The sequence below is a fragment of the Sus scrofa genome, chromosome 15, assembly GCF_054392235.1.
Source record: "Sus scrofa isolate SSC_HxYL_T2T_F1_AM1 chromosome 15, Sscrofa_HxYL_maternal_Yorkshire_Landrace_v2.0, whole genome shotgun sequence".
Taxonomy (NCBI): domain Eukaryota; kingdom Metazoa; phylum Chordata; class Mammalia; order Artiodactyla; family Suidae; genus Sus; species Sus scrofa.
The window spans coordinates 116,616,948-116,642,934 of NC_139397.1; the positions used below are offsets into that span (position 1 = coordinate 116,616,948).

General features: G+C 35.4%; 1 protein-coding gene across 33 annotated transcripts in view; it reads left to right on the top strand.

Annotated features, from left to right (window-relative positions):
• PLCL1 (phospholipase C like 1 (inactive)) overlaps positions 1-25,987 on the top strand; it is a 958,345-nt gene that overhangs the window by 638,826 nt on the left and 293,532 nt on the right. The gene's annotated exons all lie outside the window — the stretch shown is intronic.

Sequence of the window (25,987 nt, forward strand, 5' to 3'; positions counted from 1 at the left end):
GATATTAATAAAGCATCATTGTAGAAATGATCAGAATTTCATATTTTCTTGCAAATTAACAACCAAGGGTTTTAGGGACCTAAAAAAGGAAGATATCCACTAGTACATGAAGATGTGTTATGTTTTGTTCCTGAAATACTTGCAAAGAGATTATTCTCACACTCTAAGCACTGCAACTGAAGGTAGGGTAGATTGCCAAAATCTTTGGAATAGATGAAATCATTTCAAAGCAATGAGGGACTGATATTATCAATTCATGTGTTGCACAGGATTATCATTAAGGTGTCATGTCATGGTTTAAATAGCAGCATTTTTTTCTTCCTTAGTGGTTTATAAAATAATTCCATGCCTTATAATTGATGGCATTCTCTGTACTATTAGCAGTTATGTTAACTATTAACAGAGTTTCATGTAGGTAGGGTGACAGGTGACTTTATAAATAAAAATATTTATGTAAAGGTGCCACATTAAATCTTTCTCTTTTATGATTGCCTGAAAATAAACTTATTCATGAGGTTACAGCTGATACACTGGAAAATAGAGAAAAGCTTTTTAATGACTTGGAATGTAGATGAGGTATATTTTCAATGAGGGAAAGTAGATTAAAACTCAAGTATTATTAGCATCTAAGAAGGGCATCATGGGACATGGATGGCCTATGGTAGAAAGGAAGGAAAAAGACTGAAAGATAAGCAGGAGAGCTAGTATAATAGAGACATGAGAACATCGACAACTTTGTTGCACCTGCTTCTCATTATTACCTGGATCAATCTCTTCTTCACATATTGCTCTAATAATAATAAAATGAGTGTAAATTTATGAGACTGACTTCTTTCCTATGTATCCAAAGGAAATCTAACTCCTCCTTTTGGCAACCATATGACACATACCCTGGGGAGGGAAGCACAGGATCCTTAATCAGTAAATTGAGTCTTGTTCAATGTGCTTTGCAAAGGAGACATCAGTGTATTGTTGAATTCTGTATGCGAACCTTGTTAAATAAACTTGTTCTTGGTTAGAGAAAGTATTTACTTACAAAAAGAGTCCTTTAGCATTTTACCAAATCTTTATAGTTCTTGTCATTTAAAAATGTGTACCTCTCTATCCCCAAAAGCCATTATAATTTTTGAGGCAAAAGTGGAAATTAAGACTTGTGTAAAGCTGAAGCTCTATCCTTCAAGATATCTTTGTTTTACATTAGGGTGTTATCTTTTAATCTTGGATCCTAAATAAAATGTCAGATTGATACAGATCGTATGTTAAGGAATAAGGTAGAGTTGGGTCCGGAAAATATTTGGTTTCTTTGTGTCTAGTTGGTTTTTTTTTTTTTTTTTGTCTTTTCTAGGGCCACCCCTATGGCATATGGTGGTTCCCAGGCTAGGGGTCTAATCAGAGCTGTAGCTGCCAGCCTACGCCAGAGCCACAGCAATGCTGGATCCGAGCCGTGTCTGCGGCCTACACCACAGCTCACAGCAACGCCGGATCCTTAACCCACTGAGCAAGGCCAGGGATCGAACCCACAACCTCATGATTCCTACTCAGATTCGTTAACCACCATGCCACGACGGGAACTCCTGTGTCTAGTTGGTTTTATCATTCATAAAAATTCCGAGTGAAGAGATATGCCACATGCTAGTGTATTTTTCATAATGTATTTCTTTGGTAGTATTTTAAATAACAGGGAGTACCAAAAAACTGATCATTATGGAGGGATTTAACCTCAGCTAGCTATTTTATAACCAATGCTTTATTCCAGCTCTATAATTAACATCTAAAATTAACATTTTTCAACATGACTTTAAACATTAAGGAATCTAAGTAGATATAAATACTTAAAGTACTATTGCTTTGCACTTTTTAGGCCTTTCAAAATGGAACTAAAGGCAGTCTCTCGCCACATGAAATATGGCACAGTACATGCTTTGGAACGGTTTTTATAGTTTTAAATATTTTTTATGCCATTGGGTGTAATTATTTCCATACGTTTATGAAGAGTAAAAGGAGGTAGCAACAGAGATGCTGAAATGGTCTATATCCCTTTGCATTGTTAGCCACATAAGAGAACTGGTCCCTTCTTATCTCTAGTCTATTGGTAAATAGAATTTATTCACTTTCCTTAATACTAACCTGAAGATACTGTTTAATGCACCATAAACAAATGAATTTCTTACATGATTAAAATGGTCTTAACTATCCAATGTTTTTTGCTGATTGAATCTGCCACTTCTGTTTACTAGGAAAATAAATAACATATGTTTGCTCTCTTTCTAAAAGGTTCCTATTTATTCTGTGGTCATTTCCCACTTATAATATTTCCAGCTTAATTTCATAAAACAGCTTTTATATGACTTGAAAAACAGCCCTTATTGTACATTGTCTTCAAGTATTTTGCCTTTGAGCTCTGGACTTTTATTTGAAGAAACATCCAACCGTCCAGCTTTTCTTTTCTTTCTCTCTCTCTCTTTGCCTGTATTAGGGTTGGAATTTAAAAAGTCAAACAGCTGCATGCCTTGCATATGCGGACAGAAAAGGCAAAATTCAGCTATTTGAGAATGTTTCCCCCCACCCCATACAATATCAGCAATTCTCGTGCCTAATTTATAGTTGTCAAACAAAGGAAAACAAGGCTTAAAGGGCATTTGTCTGTCAGAGGACTCATTAAGGTGAACCAGCTTGCAGAGAAAACTCTTATTGTGATAATTTTGTAAAGGATGGATGCCACAAGAAGTGCTATTTCATATGCTCCCTTCCAAAGATTTAAGGCCTGTATAAAGTTCAATGAACATGACTAAATCGTATCTTGAACAGATAGATTCCTGGTATGTCATGGACTCCATGTCATATGCTTGACATACATTCAAATTCAGACTCAAGGTCTGTTTCTGTATCACCACATTTATGTTAAAATATGAAGCATCTTGAGTACATGTTTCAAGGCTTATCTCAGATTGCATCTCTAAGATATTTTCCTGTTATCTGTGTTGGATATGACCTCAAACTTTTATATGATGTGACATGTTCTGCTTTGTATTACAGTTACTTGTGGGTTTGTCTTATTTCCTTCCATTTCCACCATATGAATTTCTGTTCTTCTTTCAATTCCTGCTATCCTTATATGAAGACATCTGTCTTGGTAGTATTCCTCCGATCTAGAGCCAGGGTTTAGGGTAGGTGTTCTTCATGCATGGAGTTAAAATACTGATCCAGTTTTTCCTTTTCCAACTTCTCATAATGTACTAATATTGAAAAAGTTAAGTTTTAATGTAAATGAAGAATACATATTATTATACACAATTGATATATATTATAAATCCATTAAAAGTGTCAATTGTATAATAAGCTTAATTTTACATATTTTTATGTAATTATCTGTATTTCTTAGAAGTCAGTGAACTCTAGAACTGGAAAGTACTTTAAATTCAAGCAATTCCTATTGCAGAAAGAGGAAACCAACGTTCAGACATTAGAGAGACATAAGAATTTTATTTTACTTTTAGTTTGGAGTATTGTAAGACAGCACAGGGGACTTCTGATTCAATTACTAATGGCCCTTCTTTTGCTTTAAAATTTTCTCTGTTAACCCTGATGAAATAGGAATTGTGTGATTAGTACCAGGCTGTATTTGTTGTTGAGCTGTATGATAATGATTTGATCATATTTTTTAAGGCTTTGAATGTTAGGAAGCAGTACTACTACTATTATTTTTATTCCTGCCATATTTAGTTATAGGTGTTTTCCAAGTGATTCACATGGAATTTTAGTGAATCCACTTCCACTCAAATGTCCCATGCATCTTGGTGGTGCTAATTGATAGGGATTATCACCTTTGAGAGACTCTCATGAGAAGAAACATAATCCAGAATAACCCAGGGCTTGGTAGCATGGGAGCCAAACTCTGCTTGGAGATAATGTCATATAGTTACTTCAAAGCCTCTGCCATGTAAGGACACACCCAGTTATGGACCAAATTGACCTGGAACATTTTACCTAAACCATGGACCTCTAAACCAGGTGGTCCACAGTTTTAATTTAGGCTTGCTGTAAGTGAGATTCCCCATTGTCAAAGGTGAGAAAATTTTACACAATAATTTTCCAAACTTTCTCTTAGATATTAAAATTTCAGCTGAGTATTTTGGTTTTTATGCTGACAAAGTAGGCATAGACTCAACCATGAGATTCCAACAGAGAAATGTATTATAGAGCTGGTGAGTGATCCTAGTATTAAGCATTTCAAGGATCCTCAAATACTTTCATTTGACTTTTGTGATAACCCTGTGACACTGGTGTCATTCCCATTTTACACATGAGGTACCTGAGGCTCAGTCATAGGAATTAGTGAATGATGATTTTGGACCTCAAATCCAACTTTGTATTACTTGAGAATATATACTCTTCATTACGCCAAGCTGAATTCATCATAAATTTCATCTTAAGTCTCTCATTTGGAAATCTACACTTGATTCAGATTCATGTGTGTGAAGTATGAGGCAGAGTTAGCCTTATTTGTAAGTGGAAGTGGCATATTATATTCCATAATCAACATAACCTGCAACAGTTACCTTTTGTATTTTCAGATGTGGCAAAAAAAAAAAGGGGTTCTGTAGTTACGTGAGATGGAATTATTTTTCAATTAGCAAGTTGTATACTGTAAATATTCTGCTGAGTTCACCATATGCAAAAAAAAAAAAAAATGGAATTATAAGGTGTCTATATCTTTCAGGAACTTAAAAGGGTTGTGGGAGAAACTAAGACAACTATACAAGCAAGGTTTAAGGTGGGTGGGAGGGAGACTGAAGGGAGATGTGTCCTTCCTGGAAGAGCATAAAAACATTTTCAGGAAAAAGTCAACAAGATAACATTGCCTGAGGGGCACCGGGGAAGTATCATAATATTGCCCTTGATTGCATGATAATATGGCTTTGACCATAACACTTGAATGGATAAATGGGATAAGTGTTACCAGCTGCTATAAGCCAGTCTTGTCATGCATAACCATTTTGTTGTTTTTGTAGTTAATATGTGCCACCAACGATTAGTGCAAGGGTTAGGCAGTCCACAAGCTCTAACCCCCTCTCCTCATCTCCCCTATGCTCTACCTTTCTGCCTTCTTCTGAGTATGAACTACCCCTGTTCCTTTCTGAAGCCAGTCTTTCACTAGTAGAGTAGATTCCATCCAGGCTCTCTTACTCAGAGACATTGCTCCAGAATTTCCCTCTCTTCCCCTGCTTGTCAATTTTAACTCTCTTCATATAAATTTGTTCTTATTTCTCCCTGCCATGTATTGATCCAGTTATTAGGGGGGTCAATCTTTGAAGAAATCTTATATAAAAAAGGAGAAGTAAGTATTTTGACATTTGGGACTGAATTAAGTTATAATGTCTTTATTATGATTTAGGGATGAAAAGAGATTTGAAGCCTGAATGATTGATTCTTGTAGGTCCTGATATATATATATATATATATATATATATATATATATATATATAATATGAAAATTTCCATTGAGAGGTAAAAAATCACTAGGTCTGATGTTGATTCATAGCTCTGTTCAAATCATGATGGAAAAATACTCCTGGAAATATACTGTTGCTTTGATAGAGGTGAAAAAACTCTAAAGATAAGTGGTCTTCCAGTGAATGGCATGGAATAAAATAGGATGGTTCTTTCATAAATGTACCTCAAGGAAATGGTAAATGTTCTGAAGCTGGAGATTGTCTGTCTTACAGTTAAGGAATTTAGGACTTCCAACTACTAATGATGTTAAGAGTGGTAAGGGCATGTGAACAATGAAGGAAATCTATCAGAGTAAACACCAAAGCTTTCAAGATAAGCTGATGATCTATTCGGAATGTGTAAAACTGGAGCTGCATGAGTATGAGGCATAAGCTATAGGCCTGGGGCAATTATGCCTCTTGCACTTGGCAGTGACAATGGATAATTGAATCTTCAGTGCTTTTGAGGGACAGGTAAACCTCAGAAACCCTATATCATAAGAAATTCAATTCCTGAGATTTAGCAGTGGAAATGAAGATAAGAGAATAGATCTAGTCTACATATGCAAAAGACAACACTATTCCATTTCTCATTTTGTAGATAATTGCTGGGCATCTTAAGTGTGAAAAAAAAAAAGCTATGAGATTAAAATATACATACATACATATATATATGTATATATATATAAAGTAAATGTCTCCTCTTTTTACTATGTAAATGCATTAGTATATTCACTGAGTTAATCACAAAAATTAAAAACTAAGTTCTCCAGTATTTATTTGGCAGCTGGTATATGCCTATTTATAAACCAGGCACCTTTCTTGGATCTCATTTAATTCGTATAGGAATCCTGAAACGATGGTATTGATAACTCCATTTCTGTAGAAGGAAGTCAAGTAACTTATCCTGAGTGAGGCAAAGTTGTCTGTTTCTCAAGTTTCAAAGGGAAAAATATTTTCTCCAGACTGGAAGTCTCAAAGATTTAGGTCTTATATTGGAAAATGAAGAAAGAATTAAATAGGTAAGAGAAGTGGAAAAATATTAGGGGTCAGCATATGGAAGGGATATTGAAGGCCATGCATATAAACCCGGCTGGAAAAAAAAGCATACATTTAAAAGAAGATGGAAAATATTTTGGAAAGGGGAGTTAGGTCTGAATTAAAATGAGTCTATATGCTTTTAAACACCTCCTTCCTATTTATATCTGTCTAGTTTTTCAATTTCATTGAGAGGAAGGTGGGTTAGTTTCATATTCTCTATTTTATAGTTTTTTCGTTGATGAAAGACCAAAGATAAAAAGAAGAGAATTTTAGTTTCATATCCTCAATCTTGTAGTGATTTTGTTTTTATAAAAAGATGCCCAAGCTACACTATTTGGATCTAGTTCATAATCTGTGCCTAATATACTCTACACCTCAGACATGTATGCATATAAAGCCAATTCCAAGCAACTTAAAAGTAACACAGGAAATTCAGGTTAACATTTGTTACAGTTTCCACTGGAAACAGCCTCTTGTATTTAACTGGTGATGAAATGAAAATGCTATACCTTATTTTCTCCTGCTCGGTGTAATGCCTTCTTCTTCTATCCTAGCCAAAATCTCACAAACTTGGACATTGCAAAAAATACTCTCTCCCTGGCCTTTATTGTGAGATGCTGAGGACTGTTTTCTGTAAAGGACTAAAAAATATGCATTTAAGGGATGATGAATGTTGCTCAGTGGTAAATCTTTGTGTAAAAATGTGTTAAATTTTAGTCATTTTCTGTGGGATTGTAGCATCAGCAACTGGCATGAGATGAATCAGACTGATGATTCCAGTTCTTTGCAAAGCAGACAGCATGATATAATGGCACTGAAAAAAAATCTCCCTTGGCAACTTTTGTAGCCATGAAGTGCAAAAGAGGTGTTAGATATTACTATACTTGGAAAGAGCAGGAGTCCTCATTTCAACTATCGAAATGATTTGAAGCCATCTTTTACCATCTCCTTTAATGTCCATAACGTGGATATCATCAGGATTTGATCTCTTGAGCAGGAGAGCCTTACCTTAGTTTTTCTCTGGGGTCCTGGAGCCCCTTAGAAATCTAAGAACCCTTTCTATCAAGGGGCTGTTTGGACAATACCTATCCAGATAAATTTCTTTTCTTTGTGCACATCCTGGCCAAGTATCATTTCAAGAATTGAATGTTTAGTTTTTTTGCAACTGCCATAATCTTGCTTGGAAGGTCACCTTCTGTGAGAGCTGAATAGATGCGGTTCTTTCAGGAAAGAATTTAAGATGGGTTGTACATTCATTATTTAAAAAGAAACACACATGTTACAGAAATCACATAAAGAAATTTTCTTCAAGCAAGAAGTTGTAAATGCTGTCAGGATATGTTGATGTAGGAGTTGCAGGGATTAACTGACCCCCAGGAATTTTCAGGCTATTCATTGAGCCTACCATGGATGACCATGGCTACTCAGGGTGATGAATACTAGCAATAGAAGTATGTTCTAAGTTCTGTTGGAGCATGGAGCAGAAAGAGACTAATTCCAACCAACTCGGTGTAATTATCTCTTGCCTGATTATATGAAGCTATTGACTATTATAGAAGTGGGAAATCTGTTTTTAGCCACAGTTTGCCTATAGCAGCCAAGTATACTTTCTCCAATCCTAACCAGGCTAAATCCTAGGAAACAAATTATAGAAACTGTGTGTCTTAGATTCCAGGAAAATAGCACCAACATCAGGTCACTACCTGATGCCGCTGGCCTGTTTCTAGGTGACAGAAGCACCTATTTGCCAGTTATGAAGAGTGTAGAGTGCTCTGCAGCTGCTATTCCTTCTTGCCTCTTATTGTTGCCATTCTGTCTTCCACAAAGCCTTCTTTCTCTATTGTTCATATTTTTATAACTATGGAACATATAACTTCAAAAGATTTCTCCTTATGTTCCTCATTCATACTCTCTTATAAAGCAAGCCACATACTGTGGCCCTTTTAATATTATTCAACAACTTGCAGCTTATTACTGACAGGTGCTGTATAAACACAGTCTTTGTGAGATATTGGTATTTTAGATTTAGAGAAACGTTTCACCTCAATTATTGATAAATATTCTTTCATATCTAAAGGGTGCTTTTCAAAGTAAAGTGCTTTGTCCATTTATTGTAATAAATACTTCAAAGGGTCAGTTCTTGCAAAAAACCAAAAGGTGCTAAATGTAATTTGTCCTTCTCTTTTTTCGACATTCCGTGGATTGGGTTAGTCTAATTGCTACTACAGATGCCAAACATCAGTTAAGATCATGCAAGTTCAATTCTTACTCCTGTAAGAGTTCAGCACAAGTGTTTTGGGAAGAGGCTTCTCCTATCCTTGATTCAGGGTCTCAATTTCCTTCCATTTTCTTGTGCTACTATGCTCTCATAGCCTCTGCTGAATCCTTTGCCTCCATCTATCAAAGGGGTGAAGTGAGAGTGGACACTCCAATGGGAGGATGTTTATTGACCAAGCCTGCAAGCTGGTCTATCACTTCCATCCACATTCAGTTGGTTAGAACTCAGATTCATATCCTCACCTACTTAAGAGGGAGGCTGGGAAAACTTGTGTAGTTGTATTCCTAGGAATAAAGTAAAACAGAAAAAAATATATCGCCTCAACAAAGCCACTCTGCCTAGATTTGTGAACTGTTTATATTCCTGGTAGTGAATAATTTTCATAAAATTTTGCTTTCATATCTCAGTAGTTTTACTTTGCCTCCTAAGTAAAATTATTTTATTTATTTGTTTATTTATTTTGATTTTTTAGGGCCGCACCTGGGGCATATGGAGGTTCCCAGACTAGGGGTCTAATTGGACCTGTAGCTGCTGGCCTATGCCACAGCCACAGTAATGCAGGATCCGAGCCATGTTTGGGGCCTACACCACAGCTCAAGGCAGGACCAGATCCTTAACCCACTGAGTGAGGCCAGGGATTGAACCCACAACCTCATGGTTCCTAGTCGGATTTGTTTCCACTGTGCCATGACATGACAGGAACTCCTTAAGCCTCACTGTTTTTTTTTTTTTTTCCAATAACTTTACAATCCAATCTTTAGAAATATTTTATTGAAAGTTTTCTTATCCAAAATGTACATTCTTGGAGTTCCCTGGTAGCTTGGCAGGTTAAGGATCCACTGTGGCATGGGTCATTGCTGTGGTGCAGCTTTGATCCCTGGCCCAGGAACTGCGTGTTTGTGGGCACAACCAAAAAAACAAAAAAAAGAAAATATACATTCTCAACTCCTCAACTTCTGCTAAGTATGAGAGCTTTTCTTTCAAAGGGTAATAAGTATTCTTTGTGGGCAGATTAGTTAATTGGGTTATTTCTGGGTAAGACTGTGAACTTGTTGACCATATTTCTGACAATCCCCTTTAACTTCTTTCTAAGGGGCTCACAGTTTACTGAATCTCCCAAGCCTTAGTGCTTCCTCCCTGCCACCTAAGCATCATCTGGGCTCCTACCCTGGCCCCACCTCATAAGGATATCGACTCACATGGAGGTTTACTGCTTGCACTTTAAAGCTGGTTTTCTAGAGTTTAATGCATTAAACTATTTCCTCTAGTGCATCCCCAGAAGTACTGTTTTCCATGGTATTTTCGTTTCACACACATGCAAAAAAATATACATACACAGAGATACACATATTCTCACATGGATTCTATGGCCCTCTGCATTTGGGAAATACTGTTTTAAGCAACAGTGAACAGATTTCCCTTTAAAATGTTTCTGAAGGCCTTTATTATGTTAATGTGCATTTTGACATCCCAATAATTGAGAATAATATGTGGCATTTCTCAAATTTACTTGACCCTGCAAACTTTATTTATTTATTTTTATCTCAAGGGATTAGCCTGCAGTGAAGCCCATTTGGAAAAACACTGCTTCAGTCCACAGAAATGGTCCTTATATCAACCATGTAGATGCTTTGACAGGCCTGTGTAGGTAAAAATTGGAGACACAAAGCTTTTTGTAAAAGGAAAACCATCCACGTAGGATGTCAGTTCTTTTTCTTCTGCTCAGAAGAAATTACTTCTCCTGAGGTATGCTTTGTTCCCAGTAGACACTATGGTTGAGAAACATATTATCATGATCTGCTCTATCAACTACTATTTAAAAAGATGAAGTATAATTTGTGTGAATTCCATCGTTAGGAGAAGCAGGAACCTCTGATTCTTCTTATTTTTTATACCTTTATATTATTCACATCTCTTTGGGAGATAAAATGAGCCTTTTATTTTTACAGTGCAAGGCGAATTCTAGTGGACTTGAAGAAACTTTTTGGTCTAAAGAGGAACTCTAATGACTAGTTGGTAGGAAGAAAATGTTGATATTCTTTTGAATTTAAGCAGCGAGGTTTTGGAGAAGGATTTCAAATTGTATGCTATTTGTAACCAAAAGTGTAGGAAATGACATTAAAATATTTTCTGACCTAAAGTATAATTTCAAGTCTCAATCCTGTTGGCTCTCTATCCACATTTGGCATAGAATTATTTGAATTATTAATTTGCTATCCATTTTCTGTATATGTTAAATTGTTATAAATCAATTTTCTTGTTCTTGACCAGTAACTAGACCAGTATTGACCAGTCAATATTTAGCAACCAATCAAATACAGTTCCGTTTGAAGAAATATTGAATTTAAACCTTTATTTTTTTTTCTTTATGACAATGTCGAGGACTTCTATGAACTTTCTCAAATCCCCTCTGACTGAAGATTATATATATTTGAATAAAGATGAACATTCAAAGAGTTCTTTAAAACTATATACTATAATTTCACCAGTGGGCTAAACAGAGTACATTGGAAAAAACTTGCCCTGGGGCTTTAGACTCTTGCAAGAGACTAAACTTAACATCTGAACAAGAGACTAAACAGTGCAAACTACTCCTTTGTTAATGGTTAGGCAGAAAAGAGGATAAATGAAAAACAGTGAAAAAGTATAATTGGATCTGTTTCTTGGACATTAATTGATGGCATGCCAGCAAAACTCAGGCATTTTCAAATGACATGTTTGTTGACATCAAAGAGTTTAATCAAAGGTTAAATATCTATGCGATAGAAGTATTTTTAACTTTGTATTGGCCACTGAAACATCCCTTTATTCATTGCTACCAGAAGTGGAAACTGCTGATTTATTCACTTAGTTAACATGGCAAATATGTACATACAAGTAGCATGTGGGGTTTTACTGCCAATAATCCACACTGTTTTCCATTAGTGGTTTTACTTATGTATTTCTCCTAAGTGTTGATAAAGAATTTACATTAAATATAATTCTTTTTATTTATAGAAAACCTTCTTGACTAGATATCAAAATCCTGTCAGCCATTATATGACTGTACTAGAACAGGGATGGCTAATGCTTTAACTTTTAGGAAATCATTGGAAATACATAAGAAACCATAAGGTTCTCATAGCTATTTATTAGCAAAATATTGTCTTCATTTCTGTTTGGTCATTGAAAATCAAATTTGCATCTTATGTAATAGTTTGATCATACTAGACATATTTTTTCAGAAATTCTGTTATGTTGAAGATTTAGAATTTCACAACCTCATAGGAAAGTAAGGAACCTTGTTTTGGTCTATTCTAACCTACAAGTTGAGGTTATTTCCTGTATAAATGAGGCCATCCATATTTTCTGGTCTAAAGTTTTGAAATGGAGTGTTTACTGAAATACCTAAGGAAACATTAACAGGCATGAAGAATATTTTCCTCAAGTCAGTGAACACACTTCTTTTAAAAAGTTACAGTATAACTCTATGTGGAAATCCTGAAGATACCAGAACATGTACAAAATTTCCTTTAAAAACACTTTATGGAGGTGTTAGATATATACACACATACAAGTGAACTATGTAAGTATACTGCTCGGTAATGAATACAAAATAACACACTAGAGCAGCCAAACCCAGATCAAAATATAGAGTGACACTAGTACTTGAAATTAGCGATCATATCCTATAAGACTATTTATCTGTCCTCCCTAAGGTAACTACTTGATTTCTAATGCCATAAATAAACCCATTTTCATGATTTAGATAGATAAATCCATTATCCATCTTTTTCTCATTCAATATTGTATCTGTAAGATTTATCCCGATTGGTGAATGGAGCTTTACTGAGCTAATTTTCTAAAATAATTTTTAAAGGAATTCCCTGGTGGCTCAGTGGGTTAAGGTTGTCACTGTTGTGGCACAGGCTAGATCCCTGGCCCAGGAACTTCTGCATGCAATGGGCATGGCAAAAAAACAAAACAAAACAAAAAAAAACAAAACAAAAAACCCAAAAAACACTTAAAAAATTTTTAAATAGCTTTATTTTATTTTATTTTATTTTATTTTTTTGTCTTTTTTGTCTTTTTAGGGCTGCAGCAGCCCTAAACCAGCATATGGAGGTTCCCAGGCTAGGGGTCTAATTGGAGCTACAGCCACTGGCCTACACCAGAGCCACAGCAATGCCAGATCTGAGCTGCGTCTGTGACCTACACCACAGCTCATGGCAATGCCAGATCCTGAACCCACTGAGCGAGGCCAGGGATCGAACCTGCAACCTCATGGTTCCTAGTCAGATTTGTTTCTGCTGCGCCATGACGGAAACTCCCAAATAGCTTTATATTTACAAAAAAGGTGCAAAGATAGTATAAACTTTCCATGTATGCCACATCCAGTTCTTTTATTATTAACACCTTAAGGTAGTATGGCACATCTGTCACTAATTAATGAACCAATAGTGATGCATTATTATTAACCAAACCTATGATTTGTTCTTGTTTCTTTAGTTTTTATCTAATATCACTTTTCTGTTCCAAGATCCCATCTAGGACACCATATTACATTTAGTCATCACGTCTCCTTAGGCTTCTTTTGTTAGTGATGCTTTCTCAGACTTTTCTTGCATTTGATAATCTTGATATTTTTGAAGAATAATTGTCAGATATTTTGTCAAATGCCCCTCTGTGGTGATTTGTCTGATGTTTCCTCATGTTCAGGCTGGAGTTTGTTTTTTGGAGGAAGACCACAGAAACAAAGTGCCCTTCTCCTCACATCATATGAAGGAGGACATACTATGACTATGACTTGCCACTGTTGATGTTAATCTTGATCACCTGCTGAGACAGTGTATGTCAGTTTTCTCTATTTTCTCTGTCCCTCACTGCTTTCAATACTGTACTCTTTAGAGGGAAGTCACTATGGGTGGCCAATACTGCAGGAGCAGAGTTATATCTCCTTGAAGGCAAAATGTCTTCATAGATCTTTTGAAATTCTTCTACATGGGAAATTTGTCTGTTTGTCCCCCATTTATTGATTTATTCAGTTCTTTATTTATGTCACTATGGATCTAAGGACATTTATTTTATACTTTGGATTATAATCCAATGCTACTGTGTTTTTGTTGATGAAGTCTTTCTAGCTTCAACCTGTGGGAGCTTTTTGACTTCTATGCCTCATACATATCCTCATCAATATTGTTTGTGTGTGTGTGTATGTGTGTGTGTGTGTGTGTGTGTGTTTGAATACTTCTTTACTTTTGGCACTACAAGACACTCCAGGCTCGTCCTATATATTTCCTGCCCAAATCCTAGACTCTGCAGTTTCTCCAGGGAACCCCAGTTCATTTTGTTGAAGAAGAGTATTAGAAACCAAGATCTAAGTTGTAGATGTGCTCGTTGCTATTAGGGTGTAAGTGCTTCTGGACACTTTTAGCTGACACATCAAGGGAATATAGGAGCCATGCATATAAACATATCTATAAATATTTCCATATATAACTATCAGTATCTATATTAAGCTAAATAGGAATTTGTTATGATGTCTCCAACTCTGATTCTTTACAGCATTCATCATTCTAGCCTCCTCCAGGCTTGCTTATCTGTGAACTCCTACTCCAATGGTTAGAAAGCTGGCTTCCATCATTCATTATCTAATTCCTTAATTGTTCAATTTCACTATACCTGATAATAGTGTCAGAATTATTAACTTGTATCCATAATGGAAAACAATTTTATCAAGTATAGCATGGTGTTTAAACACATGCCTCAATCTTACAGACTCCTTCCTTTTCCAAAATTACTTTTTCCTCTATCCACTTCTGTGAGATTGTTTTATAAATTTCTAATGCAGTTAGAGTGTTTTATCATAGTCTGTATTCTATGTTAGGTTATCCTAACTTCCTAAATGGGCTTTTTAAATATTCTCATGCATTAATGTTTCTGCTCAAAGTTATTTGAAAAATGCATAGTATTTTATGTCCAGTGTTTCAGTATAATTCTTAATAGTTCCACTGCCCTAAAAAATCCCTCATGCTTTACCAATTTCCACCTACTTACCTCTTCACTGAACCCTTAGAAACTGATGATCTCTTCATCGTCTCTATAGTTTGCTTTTTCTGCCATGTCATATAATTGGAGTTATAAAGTAAGTGACTTCTTTGACTTAGCAGTGTAAATTTAAGATGCATCCATGTCTTTGCGTGGCTTGCTAGCTCATTCCTTTTTATTGCCGAGTTGTGGTCCACCGCATGTATGTACCACAGTTTGTTTATGCACAAGCTGGATTTTTAATTTTGTCCTACTCACCAACATTTATGGAGTGGCTACTCTGAATCCAGTGTTGCCTTAGATATTTCAGAGCATGCAGAAGAAGAATGAAGACATCACTCTCCATGTGCAGATAATCTTATTGCAGAAACAAAGATTGTTAAAACCTAATAACAATATGAGATAGTAGGTGAGAAGTGTGACCAGATGAAGTACAGTGTTAACAAATATAGGTGGAGAGAGAGAGAGAGAGGGCTATGATCTACAATGCATTGCAAGGAATAATAATAATAAAAAATGACCTTAAAAATAAATGTCTAAAACTAAGAAGACTGAAAACCCAAATACTGACAAGGATTTAGAATGGCTAGAATTTTTGTATGATGTTAGTGGGAATGTAAGGTGGTATAAACACTTTGGAAAATACATCTGGCAATTTCTTTTAAAATCAAACATATCATTTAAGCTAGTAGTTCCACTCTTATGTATTTACCAGAAAGAAATTTTAAAAAATATGTTGACAAAAATACCTGTATAAAATGTTCATACTAGTTTTATTCATAGCACCAAACCATAAACTTTACAGTGTCCATCAATGGAAGAATGTATTAACAAATTACAGTATTTTCACACAGTGAAATGTTGCTTAGCACTAAAAAGGAAGAACTGCAGATATATGCAATAATATAGATGAATCTCAAAAAAGCTTTGAGGACTAACAAAAATAATGCATATTATTTCACTTGCATAAAGTTCCAAAATAGGCAACTAATCTTAAGTGAAAAAATTAGAATAATGGTGACTTTGGCATGAGGGTGGGGAATGGCCCAGGAAGGTACATGAGGGAACTTCTTGGATATTTAATAGTATTGTATACTTTCATAAGGATTTTGTTGTACAGATATATGCATTTATCAGAATTTATCAACTGGTGCATTTAAGTTTTGTGTATTTTATTTTATACAAATTTTACTTCAAAGAAATCATTTATCATGTATGATATACATCTATGTGTGTATATATTTATATTTCTGAAAAATAAGTATGTATCAAGTTATCAGCAAAGATTATGGCTGCTTGGTTGGCTTATGAGGGTTTTATTTTGGTTTTGCTTTTGCTTTTTTTAAAAAATGTGTTTTTTTTTTTTTTTTTTTTTTTTTTTTTTTTTTTTTTTGCTTTTTAGGGCTGCACCTGTGGCATATGGAAGTTCCTAGGCTAGGAGTCAAATCAGAGCTACAGCTGCCGGCCTGTGCCACAGCCAAGGCAACATGGGATCCGAGCCGCATCTGTGACCTATACCACAGCTCACAGCAATGCCAGATCCCCAACCCACTGAACGAGACCAGGGATCGAACCCACATCCTCATGGATACTAGTCATATTTGTTTCTGCTATGCCACAATGGGAACTTCCTAAATATTATAATTTTTCTACCATAGAAATTTTTACTTAAAAAAGTTTTACTTTCTGAAAAATATACAAATATTTACTACTTCACAAGTCCAACTTTACTCATTTATATGTTTTTAAACCCATATTTATTTAGAGTCCACTACTATTGAGGCATCCTTTTAGGTACTTGTGCTGTATCAATGAGGTAAACAACAGGGCTCATATTCTTTTTTTTTTTTTTTTTCTGTCTTTTTTGCTATTTCTTGGGCCACTGCCGCGGCATATGGAGGTTCCCAGGCTAGGGGTCCAATCAGAGCTGTAGCCACCGGCCTACGCCAGAGCCACAGCAACTCGGGATCCGAGCTGCGTCTGCAACCTACACCGCAGCTCACGGCAACACCGGATCGTTAACCCACTGAGCAAGGGCAGGGACCGAACCCGCAACCTCATGGTTCCTAGTCGGATTCGTTAACCACTGCGCCACGACAGGAACTCCCAGGGCTCATATTCTAAGAAGAGAATAAATAATAACAAAATAACAAGCACCTTAAAAGCTTTGCTTCAGCCCAGAAGTACTGCAGTGATTCATAAACAGGGAATTTTGACAAATTTCTGTGATGTGTTTGTATCAGGAGGATATGAGTGCAGTGCATTGTGACTATTTCCAGTTGTGCCTCACTAACCTTCAATTATAGCTTCTTGTCCTTAGTCCTTATTGTCGTTCTGTAGGAATAAAGACAACTGAACAGAAGCCTGACAGATATAGCATAACCTAAACCTAGTTCCTGAGAAAGAAATACTGGTAAGAGCAGCATTGTTTCTTTAGGAAAAATGGGGAATAACTACAGATTTGTTCTGTTTGGAGTTGTCCTCTGGTTACCACCAAGGGAAATTTCCACTAGCTGTTCTCTAGATTCTTCTCTTTTTAAAAATATTTTTCTTGTCAGGAGGTATTAGAGCCTGGGAGAACAAAAATCTGTGTGGACAATCCTGAGAAAAAGAAAAAAACAAACTGGTTCCTTTAGGAAGCAAAAGAATTTGTTTGGGAGCTGGAGGAAGAAAATTATAAAGGTAAAGATGAAGTACTTTTATGGTCCAGTTCTATGTAACTGTGGAACTCATGACATCTATTGGATGTTCTCAGTCCCAATTTGCATTCAGTTCCCTCACATCTTGCCTTAATCCAGGAATGCAGATACTGCAACAGTTCAGAGTCCAACTGTTTAAATAGTAGTTTGAAGCCTTATGCTGTGCATATCGGAATCAGCCATGCTTAGAGAAAAGAAGCATTTATATGTTGGTCCTTCTCTTTTATTTGTCAATGGTTGCTCCATGGACTTCCATGGGGCAAGTAGGTGTCTAAAGGATGCCCCACACCAGGGTCTCAGTGGAATCCTGGAGAAAGGAGCAAGAGGAAGCTGATCAGGTGCTGTTAGGTTGAATCTAAGTAAAAGGAGTCAAAAAGATACAGAAGTGATCACCATAGGAATGGCTGAGGAAAAAAATGTGCTCCAGAGGATCTGAAGCAATGCACAGGTGTCCCACACATCAAGTGAATTTTTTAAAAAATGAAAGGCTTAATTTTATTCAGTCCTACAATAATTATTAGGGAGGGAATGATATAAGAAAAATGCAAAACACTGTGGTAAAAGTTACTTTTGATCACTCCATTACCGTCAATAATATTTAATGTTACTTTTGCTTACAATCAAGCAGAAAACATATTTAGGCCCCAGGGTGCCTGCTATGAATGAGGTGCTTGAGCATATGTTTCCCTAGAAAATTCAGCTTATTTCCCATTGAAGCCATGGACTCACGTATGAGTCAGAATACTTTTATCAACAACCTCCTGTGATTTCCCCCCCCCGCCAAAAAAAAATCTGATCATCATTTCCAGATGGAAAGTGTGTCTGGAGTATTTACAGGTTAAAAAATGAGTTTTGTATTAAATTAACAGTATGTTATTGGAAGCACTTTTAAACTCAGCAAGTGATGGAATTAGCCAAGTGATAGTGCTCTTAAAATGACCCAATTATAGTAAAAGACGTAAGACTTTTTTTTAGAGGATAGAAGCTTAAATAACTTTTTCCCTGAAAGGCAGAAATCATAACGCATTTGACTGAACCTAAAATTTTCAGTTATTGTCATGTTCAAGTATTTAAGGCTTAACTATTATGAAATTATGGCAATTTAGAATAAAATTAAATATTTCCTTATGTCACAGATACCATGTCTTCCATACTGCAAAAATGACTTGCTGAGCTCATTTCAACTTTATCCTTCAAAGATAAATATTAGCCCACTTTCTTACAGACTTTTCTCCCAGTACCAGGAATAGCTAGACTTCTTTTCTAAGTGATTAAGGTTTTAGAGCAAATGAGTGCCAATTTTCAGTGTTATAATTTCTTTCTCTTCTATTACTATACCTGCAGCATTAACCTGAAGTCTTGAAATACATTCATCCTGATTCAGACTGTAGTGTAGTTTTTAGGGATCATGGAAGAATCTCTGTAATTTTTTTAGTACTATTGGAAATACTGTTCTGAATGCCTGTTCCATGGAAGGTGGGGTGCAGATTAATATTTATTTGCTTATTGGTCATATAAAAAGATAGCGTATTTTAAATCAAGATCATCTGTAGCTTAGCAAAGTAAGGATTTATATTTGGAAAAGCACAGAATTAAACACAGAATAATTAACTACTTAATTTATTGTCTAAAATAATGTAAATAATTTTAATTGGTAACTAAAAGCTTCTTGCATCTTATTATTTATGAAATGTGTTCAACATTAACCACTGGACATTTAAGCTTCTTGTAAATGTTAATATACTCAAAGACCTTTGTTATGTCCACTTCTCATTTAAATTTATGGGAAAGCTGATTATTAAAACTAATATTTTTCTTAGGAAAATGAGTATAGTTATTACTATTTGATAATTGGCTTCTACACATTCACAGTTATGTGCCATTTTTCATAATAATATTTTGTAGACACCACAATTAGCTTTGAATCAAGTTTGGAGCAGGCTGGTATAATATGAGTGTCATATCAATAAATTCTGTAATTAAGTAAAGTTTCAAAGTATGTGAAATTTTAAGGACAATTTACTTTTTAAAAGTCCTCTACTTCCGGACTGCTTGTTGCCAAGATTTGTGTGTGTGTTTTATTTTAAGGAGCAAATATATTTAGAAGTGTTCCTGAGGTATGACCTAAAAAAATATGTCAAGAGAAACTAGATGAGGCTTATTTTGCAAATGTATAGTCTCAAGAATAATTTTTAAGAATCTGGTTTTCTAGAGTAATCTTTTAATAAAAAGAGCCACTAGGAAAGGTTTTCTATTTCTTTTTGATCCTACAAATTTTGACTTGCTTAATAAGGCAACTCTGCTAAATATTTTGAAGACTATTAAGAATCTTTGAGAGAGGGAACAAGATTTAATCTTCCTGCTTTACACAACTAAAAGACCCTAGACAAAATATATTAAAAGAAAAAAACAAAAACAAAAACAGGATTTATATATTGGAAGGCAGATAACTCAGGAGAATGATTCCTGAGAGAAAATGTCTTAGCTACAACTGTCTTAGTTTACTGCAAGAACAGTGCTGCAATGCATGGAGGGAGAATCCCCAAATATCCAGGGGTCTCTATAAGGTAAGGAGGCAGAGTTTGGAGTGGCCAAAGGGGCTAGACTTTAAGCAATGTTCTGGAGAGAAGAGAGCAGCAGAGTGTGAGAAAAAGAGAGAGAGAGACAGAGAGAGAGGGAGAGAGGGAGAGATATGCAGTGTTGATCAGCTGTGTGTTGATCACCAAATGAATGTGAAGAAAGTGTATGAGGCTAGGAAAAGACCCAGAAAATATAGATCAGACAATCCTTGGCACTCATACCTGGCTGGGAATAGCTTGTTACCTCAGCCAAAATGGGAAGAACTCTTAAAACATAGGATATTGAGTAGAGTCCTGAGCAGAGTATTGCTTTATTGCTGAGAGAAAAAAAAAAACTCTAGACTAGTGGTCAGAAACTCTAGCCCACAGGTCAAACCCCGCCTGCAGTCCATTTTTGCATAGCACTCTATGAACAGTTTGTAAGTTATTTAAGATTTATAAAAGAAAGAGGAAGAGAAGGAGGTAAAAGAAAGGAACAGAAGACTGGCTGACACTTTAATTGATGCTAAATTAAACAGAGGGCCCAGCTAAGCCATGCCTGTCCTAACTGCTAAGTTTATGTAATATGTTCTGTAGCAATAGATAACTAATACAAAGAGGAAACACTTCTCAATGTATTCTGTGAGACCAGCATTATCTTGATACCAAAACCAGCGAAGGACATTACAAGTAAAAAAAAAAAAAAAAAAAATCTGAATAGGCCCATATTTATTAAAGAAATTAAATCAACAATTAATACCTTCCAAAACAGCACCAGGCTTGGATGGGTTCACTAGTGAATTCTGCCAAACTTTTAAGGAAGAAACTGTACCTATTTTCTACAGTCTCTTTAAGAGGTTAAAGGCACAGGGAATACTTTCTAACTCTTTCTCTGAGGCCAGCATTACCCTAATACCAAAACCAGACAAAGACATTATAAGAAAACTAGAGATCAGTATCTCTCATAAACATAGATGCAAAAATCTTTAACAGAAAATCAGCAAATTCAATCCAGAAAAGTGTAAAAAGGAATTCCACACCATGACCAAGTGGAATGTACCCCAGGTATATAAAATTGGTTAAACATTCTAAAATCAATTAATGTAAAGTATTGCATCAAGACTAAAAAAGAAAAATCACAATCGTACCAATAGATGCAGAAAAGCATTTGACAAATTTCAAAACCCATGCATGATAAAAATTCTCAATAAACTAGGAATAGAGGTGAACTTTCTCAACTTGATGAAGACTACAAAAAAAATATACAGCCAACATCATACTTAATGGTGAGAAACCCAGAACTTTTGTATTGAGCTCAAGTACAAGGCAAAAATGTTCCCTCTCACTTCTTTTCAATGTTATTCTGAAAGTCTTTGCTAATCAATAAAACGAGAAGTGGAAAGAATGGGAAGGAAGACATAAAACTCTCTTTGTTAGCAGATGACATGATTTCTATGTAGGTAATTTGAAAGAAGCAACAAAAAGCATCTTGAAACTAATAACCAAGAATGTTATTAAGTAATTAATTAATAACTAACATCACAGTTGCAGGATATAAGATTCGTATGTAAAAATCAGGTGCTTTCCCATGTAGCAGCAGCGGAAAAGAATTTGAAATTAAAAATAAATGTCTGGAGGGGTTGTAGAGAAAAGGGAACCCTCCTGCACTGTTGGTGGGAATGTAAACTGGTACAGCCACTATGGAGAACAGTTTGGAGATACCTTAGAAATCTATACATAGAACTTCCATATGACCCTGCAATCCCACTCTTGGGCATATATCCGGACAAAACTCTCCTTAAAAGAGATACATGCACCTGCATGTTCATTGCAGCACTATTCACAATAGCCAAGACATGGAAACAACCCAACTGTCCATCAACAGATGATTGGATTCGGAAGAGGTGGTATATATACACAATGGAATACTACTCAGCCATAAAAAAGGATGACATCATGCCATTTGCAGCAACATGGATGGAACTAGAGAATCTCATCCTGAGTGAAATGAGCCAGAAAGACAAAGACAAATACCATATGATATCACTTATAACTGGAATCTAATATCCAGCACAAATGAACATCTCCACAGAAAATCATGGACTTGGAGAACAGACTTGTGGCTGCCTGATGGGAGAGGGAGGGAGTGAGAGGGATCAGGAGCTTGGGGTTATCAGATACAACTTGGAAATAGATTTACAAGGAGATCCTGCTGAATAGCATTGAGAACTATGTCTAGATACTCATATGCAACAGAACAAAGGGTGGGGAAAAAAATGTATACATGTAAGAGCAACTTGATCCCCATGCTGGGAAAAAAATAAAAAAATAAAAAAAAAATGTCATTTACACTAGTATCCCCTCCAAAATGAAATGCTTAGGTATAATCTAACAAAGTATGTACAAGATCTAGATAAGAAAAACTGTGAGTTCTCATAAATGAAATCAAAGTATACCTAGGGAGATGGAAAGCTATTTCTTGTTCATGGATAGGAAGAGTCACTATTGTCAAGGTGTCAGTTCTTCCCAACTTGATCCATGGATTCAATATGATCACAATCAAAATCCTAACAAGTTATTTTGTGGATATTGACACACTCATTCTAAAGTTTATATGGAGAGGCAAAAGATCTAGAATAGCCAATGCAATACTGAAGGAGAACTAAGTTGGAGGACTGACTTCAAGACTTACTGCAATGCTATAATAGTCAAGATGGTGTGGTATTAGAAGAAAACAAAAAACAAAAGCTAAAGCCAAACCAGATGATATATCAGTGGAACACAATACAGAGCCACAAAACAGACCCATATAAATATTACCAACTGATCCTTAACAGAGGAGCAAAGGCAATACAATAGTCTTTCCAATAAATGGTGCTGGAACAACTATACATTCACATGCAAACAAACAAACAAAAACTTGAAATGCAGACTTACAGTCTTAACAAAAAATAACTCACATGGATCATAGACCTAAACTATGAAATCCTAGAAAATACCATAGAAAGTATTATGATTTGGGGTATAGTGATACCCTTTTAGGTGTAACACCAAAGACTTGATCCGCGAAAGAAATAATGGAAAAATTGGACTTGATTTTTTTTTCAAAATTTGCTCTGTAGAATTAGAAAATAAAGACTGGGAGAAAATATTTGCAAAAGACACATCTGATAAATAAAGAACTGTCATGCAACATATACAAAGAACTATTAAAAATCAACAATAAGAAAACTCAATTTAAAAATGGACCAAAGACCTTAGCAGACACTTTACCTAAGAAGCTATACAAATGACAAGTAAGCATGTGAAAAGATGTTCCACATTGTATGTCATCAGGGAAACGCAAATTAAAACAATGAGATAACCACTATGCACCTATTAGTGTGGCCCAAATCCAGAACACTAACACCACCAATTACTGTTGAGGATGTGGAACAATAGATACTCTCATACATTGCTGGTGGGAATTCAAAACGGTACAGCCACTTTGGAAGACAGGTTGTTGGTTTCTGACAAAACTAAATGTATTCTTACCATATGATCCAACAGTCATGCTTCTTGATATTTTCTCAAAGGAGTTGAAAATATGTCCACACAAAAACCTGCGCACAAATGTTTATAGCACCTTTATTCATAAGTACCCTAACTTGGAAGCAACCAAGATGTCCTTCAGTAGGTGAATGGATAAATAAACTGTTACATTCAGAAAATGGAATACTATTCAGAACTAAGAAGAAATGAGCTATCTAGCCGTGAAAAGACATGGAGGACACTTCAATGTATATTACCAAGGGAAAGAAGCCAATCTGAGAAGGCTACGTACTGTCTGATTTCAACTATATAACATTCTGGGAAAGAAAAAACTGTAGGGACAACAAAGAGATCAGTGGTTACCTGGGGTGTGAGAGGGATGAATATATGTTATATATTCTCCTAATCCATTGAATGTATAGCACCCAAGATTGAACCCTTGGATAAACTATAGATTTTGGGTGATTATGATATGTCAAAAAAATGTACCATTTTGGAGTTCCTTTGTGACTCAATCCAATAGTGGGTTAAGGATCCAGCAGTGTCACTGCTGTGGTGCGGGTTTGATCCCTGGCCCAGGAACTTCCACATGCTGTGAGTGCAGCCAAAAAGAAAAAAAAAAGTACCATCTTGGTGGTGTTGCTAATGGGGAAGGATATGCATATGGGAGCAGGGGGTCATATGGGAAATCTCTATATTTCCTGTATATTTTTATAAACCTAAAACAACCCTAAAATTAGTCTTTTAAACCCACCAACCAAACAAAAATTCTAGAGCAATATCCCTCATGAACATAGGTGCAAAATATTAGCACATCAAATCCAAGGATTTTGACCAAGGAATAGGTCATCCTGATCAACTAGGGTTTATCCTGCAAAAACAAGGCTGGATTAACTTTTGAAAATAAATGGATATAAATCACTATTAATAGACTAAAAGTGAAAAACTATATAATCATTGTAATTGACACAAAAAAATCACTTGAAACAATTCCGTATCCATTCATGATTTTAAAAACATTCAGTAAACTATTAATAGGAGGGAATTTCCTCAACCTGATAAATGGCATCTATAAAAAACCTACAACAAATATTATACATGATCAGATTAAATGCTTTTGGAATAAGGTAAGGATGTATGCTCTTTCCACTTCTTTGCAATATTATACTAAAGGTCCTAACTAGTTCTACAAGATAGCTAAAATAATTTAAAATCACTTAGATGCAGAATACCGACATTCTTAAATGAGCATAGGGAGAACAAGTGTTCTTGTTTAATGAAACCCTGATTTGTTTCTAGTGTAGATGAATGTAGCTTTCCTCCTTATTTTTGGATGTTTAAATTTCCTCTTCATCATTAGATAAAATAAAGAGGTAAATGAACTACATAATGATACTTTTCCAAATGAAACCTTTTTTTTTTCTTCTACCGGTAAGTGCTTTTGAAAGGCTGATATCAAATAACGTCTATGTTATAAGCCTATTTTGTAAAGCCTGATAATATTGACCAAATAAGTATTTTCATCTTCTTATACGGCAGTTAGCCTACTAATTTTTTGGCTTGCTGTGTAATATCCTAGCATATTCTTATAGACATAATAACTGCCAGGAAAATGTTTGGCCAGGCCTCATTCAACTAAGGGAAAGGATATTCATGATTATGTGACATGTATATTTAGAATATAATATTTCAAGTTAGATTTGGCAAGAAAATAGTCATGCACTAAAACATGTGAGATATCTTGAATCCTTTTGGAAAAATCCTCAAAGGAAAATAATTTAGGAGTTACTAGCATTTCTCTTAACTCTGACTTCTCAATAAACTTTTGGTTTATTTGCATTTTTCTTGACTGATTTCTTTTCTATACAAATTTTCATTAAACATGCTTCTTTTTCCAAGACTTCTTTGTTGTAAGAGACCATGTGATTTATATTTTCATACGAATTTATCTACAATGAAAAATGATCATTTTATGTATTTCTTTAGGAGATTATCGTGGTGTTGGAGACTTTTTCTTCCTAGTTATGTATCCTATGAATGTAGGTGTAGGTGCATATCTATTTAGAATACCGTAATAAATATATTTTTTGCATTTGCTGACTACAATTAAAACCCAGAACATCAACTATACTGCAGTTCCAGCCTCCAGTTGTCTTCAAGCTGCATAATGAAGCCAACTCTGGCAAATGACTTTGCAGTCTGACATACAACTTATTGCTCGAGATAACTTCTCTCTGGTCAAATTCAAAGTAATTGTTTTAAAGCACACTAGAGAGATACAAAGAGAAAAAAAATCCAACTGGTTTGATTTCAGTTCTTTTGACTCCTTCTCTCTCTTATATCTCATGCCAAAACCAATTC